The sequence below is a fragment of the Benincasa hispida genome, chromosome 3 (assembly GCF_009727055.1).
Source record: "Benincasa hispida cultivar B227 chromosome 3, ASM972705v1, whole genome shotgun sequence".
Lineage (NCBI taxonomy): Eukaryota > Viridiplantae > Streptophyta > Magnoliopsida > Cucurbitales > Cucurbitaceae > Benincasa > Benincasa hispida.
The window spans coordinates 5,743,825-5,749,824 of NC_052351.1; positions in this window are offsets into that span (position 1 = coordinate 5,743,825).

Here is a 6,000-nt window from a genome sequence, read left to right on the forward strand (position 1 = left end):
GTGACGAAGCCTTGTACAGTTTAGCCAACTAGGTGGATCGATGATGTTTGGCAAAAATGCAACGTTCACATTGAAAAACTGAACAATCAAATCCTTTAAATAAATTGGGAAACAGATACTTTAAATAAAAGAAATTTGGATGCCCTAATCTACAATGCCAAAGCATGATAGTTTCTTTAACAGAAGGAGAACAAACACTACTCAAGCCCTGAACTTTTTTATGACTAGCAGAAACTTCATCAAAGTAATAAAGACCATCAATCATCCTAGCACGTCCAATCTTCCCCCCTGATTTCTAATCCTGAAAGATACAGTGAGTTTCACAAAAGATGACACGATAGTTAGCATCCTTAGAGAGTTTACTAACAGATAACAAGTTACAAGCTAATTTTGGAACATGAAGAACAGAACGTAATATAAGTTTTATAGTCAAAGGAATAGTTCCTTTTCCTGCAATAGAGAGGTGAAGCTGCCGTTGGCAATGCAAATTTTTTCATCGCAATACATAGAAGAATACGATTCAAATAAACAAGAGGAACTAGTCATATGATCAGAAGCTCCAGAATCTATAATCCATGGAGATGAATTACTGCATGAGAATGTCTTAGGATAATTACCTATTTGAGTCAAGGAAACACTTGAATTATTAGATGACAAATTGGTAGGTAGCAATTTTAGTGTTTGATGAATTTGTTCTTGCAACATGGTAGTAATTAATAATGGGAAATAGTAAATCTACCAAGCCAAGTAAGCCGAACCAAACCAGAATTGTTGAACCAACAATGAGTAGTGAACGAAACCAATGAACAACCCCAAATAGTGAACCGAACCAAGTAATGAGCCGAACCAGCTAAGTCAACCAAGCTAGAAAAAAAAATTCAAACCAGACTGGTTGAAACAAAACCAAACCAGTTTACACTGATTTTATATGGCTTCTATGAACACGAAACAATAGAACTCCACGATGCAAACTTATGAAGAGGAACGTTGAACAAAGAAGAGGGGGTTAGCCGATTTCGTTGAGATTAAGAGGATTCCACCGATGGTTCCATTGGAACTATCACCATTCACCGGATCAATAATGATACACGAACTCTTCTGAGGTACGCAAGCTCTTCCTAAGGTGGGGTTGAAGCTGCAACACTTAAAAACAAAATCCAAAAGACAGCGAAAATTTGATGGCATCGTGCAACTATGGCTTGCCTCATCGGTTTGTACTTGTTCAAGCCAGATCAGAATCCCCAACTTGAGAAGACGACATGCGATCGGAAGTAAGGTGTGCTATTTAAGACAACAACTAGGGTTTCAACAATGATAAGTTAGGATTCTGGCTATGGTGGCTAGGTTTTTAGGATTTTAGATATAACTATGATTTTCCAACTTTGATACCATGCTAAAAAAACATTAATTTTTCTGTTATTAATCTTAGGAGGAAAGAGTTTCTTAAATAGAAGAAATACCCAATTACAAATAAGGAAAGAATAAAATAATTACAAATAAGGAAAGAATAAAATACAGCAAATATAATACAATAAGTACAATATAAAATTTCATAATAAAGGAAATAATCAACAATCTTCAGAAGTGCAATTTACATATTCAATAACAACTTTATTGAATGAAATGTCAAATAACATCTTTATTGATAATAGAAAATGTTTAATTTTACAACTGTGAGTTTTAAGACAAATAACCCAATACCATTGAAGGTATTGAGGTTGTACTTCTTGAAATCCCGCAAATATTTGGCCTCCATTGAAAGGTCTGACACGCTTTGGTTTTGAGTTAAGTTTTGAATTTGAACTTGCGACATCTGAACCTGGAACGGTGGTACTTGCTGGGATTGGGCAAACTAGGTCATTCGCTCGTCCAACATGTCCTTCACCTTACTCAGTACCATTGATGTGGCTACTTTCTTTATAGCTACTGCCAAATCTTTGAACTCTGTCGGGACGACTGGGAGTGTCGATGTCTGCGGAGGCATAGGCGTGTTTTGGGGCTCAACTTCGTTTCTCTGTTCTTTGCCACCCTAACCTAGAGGGGTCTCCAGGCAACAAGAGGTCCTCTAATACTGGAGAATATTGAACTGATGAATCTTGAATTTGTGGATCTTGATCCTGATCCGTTAAATTCTATCATTTTGGATTTTGCCCTTTTCTGGTAATCCTATGATTGCCTCTTTCCCTAACACGTACCATTTCCTGGCAATCGTTTGCAACCGCTCTTTAACAACTTTCTTTACAAGTAAAATATGCCTATCATGATCATAACCTCAACATAAGAGTGCATAACATTATGGAATATTTTCTTAAGGGACATACCTGGAAATGATGAAGAATATGTAGATGGCCAAAAGGGACAATCTGGACTTACCTAGTAATTCAGTCTACAGATCCCAAAACATGGGCTCTGATACTAACTGTGACGACTCAATTTTCTAAGACACCTCATAGGGACATTACTATGCATAAATATTTCCATTTAAAATAAGGAAAATTGACCATTTTATTAAATAAAAATTTAATAGATTTCAACTCACAATTCATATCATTTGATTCGGGTACCCCTTACAACATAAATTTTAAAAATAAAAATTAACTGAAAAATAAAATATTTAACATCTAGACTCTGTTAAAAACAAGACCATGAAAAGAAAACTGTAGACATGAAAAGACTCATGAACTCAGATGCGGAAGCGTTATTCTGATCTTATTGGCACTGCACGGATTCCTCTTGTTAGTCGTCTCGGTATCCTTGCCCTTACTTGAAAAAAATATAAACATGAAATATGAGTATAAAATACTCAGTAAGTGACCCCATTATCGGGATTAGGCTATGTATCGACTTGTAGTGAATACCAGGGCTAGTGGGACATGGTAATTGTTTCTGAAAAACTTATTAAGGGGATTATCTATCTCGCCTTAATTCGCATGTCTAATGGCCTGATGGCATATCGTCAAACATGGGAAAAGAAACATGAACGTATACCTGTCAGCTCAAGCATGTCTAATGGCTTGATGACACACTGTCAAAACATGAAACTAGACCTGTTGGTCTCTGAAATAAAACATGCATCAAGACGAGATGGTAGATTGCCCCTACTAGTCTAATTATGCATCACATACATAAATTAATTTCATGAGTAATTCCATGGCACAAATCATAACACATTATATAGATTCAATCATGCTTATAATCCTCTTAACTTTCATGCAATAAATAGTGCATTGCATATTCCAAATCATGCTTCTAGAATCCATTAAATAACTTGATAAATCTAAACTAAGGCACGAAAGTATCGATAATAGAACAACTTACCTCAAAATAAGTCAAGAAAAGTTATCATGGCAATCAACTTCAACAACTTACTGGAATAAAATCCTAGAAAATAAATCTCATTCCAAAATTAAATTGTTAGGCCTAATCCCAAACACAATTTATCCAAAGGCTTTGAAATCTGACTTACCAAATTTCAACAATTTTTCGTCGAAATTGAATTCTATCTTGATGAGTAACTTCTCAAAACCCTCAAAATCTTAAATCCATCAAAGATTTCGGCCAAAAATTGGCAACTGGATAGTGTTGGGCTAAACAATGGCTCAAATTAACGGTTCAATGGATGACGAACGAAATCGGTGAGGCGAGCAGCCAACGAATAGAGACAAAAGAAGGCGCGAACATCAGCTTGGGCTGGGCGGTGGCGTCTGGAAGAGAGGAGCGACCGGAGACGATGGGAGTCAACTAGGGCCTCTTGACGCGTGAAGACAAATTGAGAGGGGGTCTCTTCCTACACACGTGAACAAGGGAGAAAGAAAATTAAATTTCTATTTATTTACTTATTTATTTTTGTTGTTACTCCAAAATACAGATATATATATAACAACTTTACACCTCAATCATTTTTCTTCTACAAATCCAAAATCTAAATCCTTTTGGAAAATAGATTTAAATCAATTATCCCAATAAATTAATTTAATTTTAATTATCTCCTCCAAATTATAAACATAAAATCAGATCTCTCAAATTTTAATTCAATTTTTTTTCCAAATAAATTAAAATCGAAAAAAATCTCAATTTTTCCTTAACTTAAAACTTAAATTCCAAAATTCTTCACTAAGCAAAATTTAAAATTGAATTATCATTTCACAATAATTCAATTCAACCTCCAAAATTCAAAATAATTCTCAAGTATTATAAAATGACTGAATTTAAATTACATAAAAATTTTGGATGTGACTGTTTAACTCATCAACATAAGTTAAGTTGAGTTGGTATATTACCAACTCACTATTTGGTCCACCAACTTTGAATGTTGGTCGAGTTGAACGAATATATTTTACCAACTCACCCCAACTCTCCCTTCTTCAAATGTTTTCAATGGCTCCACCTATTGGTCATTGTTGGCGATTATCGTTACCACACTATGGGAACCAACTCTAGGCTCTGACAATCATCTCCGATGACAACCCCACGACCAATTTCGACCTCTGGCAACCACCTTTGATGACAAATTCAATGACCCAACTTTTGTGACCACCTTCGTGCAACCAACTCCAATGATCAAATTTGGGCTCTGATAACCACCTCCGACGACCAACTCTGACAACCATCTTTGTAGGCTCCAACAACTATCTCTGACTACAAAATTCGATGAAAATCACCTTTGATGACCACCTTTAAGTGAGCAACTCCGATGACCAATTTTGGGCTTTGATAACCACCTCTAACGATGAAAGTCCGACAACCAATTCTAATACCACCTTCATACAACCAACTTCGAGCTTTGGCGACCACCTTTGACTATAAACTCCAACGAAAATCATCTTAAACAGTCAACTTTGACGACCATGTTTGTGTGACCAACTCTGTTGACTAACTTCGGGTTCTAAAGACCACCTTCGGCGACAAACTTCGGCTACCAACTCTAATACCACCTTCATGTGACCAACTTCAAGCTTTGACAACCATCTCCAACTATAAAACTCCAGAGAAAAATATATTTGATAATCAACTTCGACAACCATTTTCAACTACTATAAGACCAATGAATATTAAAGTATATTATAAGGTTGTTGATTGTATAAATAGTAGTATTTTGTTTATATTAAGTGCAATATTTATACGTAGAAATTTGTAAAATATATTTCTATTTAATTGAATTCACATATCAAATAAGTGTTTAATAATATTTGGAAAAGTCTGCATGTAGTTGAATGGTATGTTATATATAACAAAAAAAAATAGAGATTTTTTGTTGGAATATTTTATGTAAGAAATAGTGAAAAATGGAGATTTGATCTTTGATGATCCTCCAAATTTGGAGGAACTGAAAGTGAAATTATTGAATAAATGTGGTGACATTCTATTATCTGCTAAGATGATTGGGGAAATTCAATTAAAAGGAATAATGACAAAGTAAAAATGCAGTGCAACAATATAAAGAAGATGATAATGATGAAATCCATGGAGAAAAATTAGAATTCAAAAGTTTTGATTTTTCATTTTATTTAACTATATTCCTGCAATAATTGTAAAGGATTAATTGTTGTTCATTACCCAAAAGAAAGAAAAAAAAACTTTAAACATTAAAAGAACAAAAATTTGCAATCCATATTTTATTCAACATAAATATTGGTAGAAGTATTGAATAAAAAAATTCAAAACAAAAATAGTCACCATAAAAACATATTATTTATAGTTTAAAAAACTGCACCAGATATTCTAGACATGTGAACTCAACTCTGCACCCCAAACACTGAAATATAAACTCAGACTAGATAACTCTGCATCTCAAACACAGACATATGAACTCTACAAATATATGAATTTCATATATCATATCTCAATTGAGCGTCTCACAACTCCTAACTAAACAACATCCGTTCCCACATGTGGATAGTTGATCGAGATATGATAAAGCTGTAGACATTTGACCACATTTTTCAAAAAGAGGTATCATTTTCATTAACCTTTAGATGAGGTTTTTACCGCCATCACATG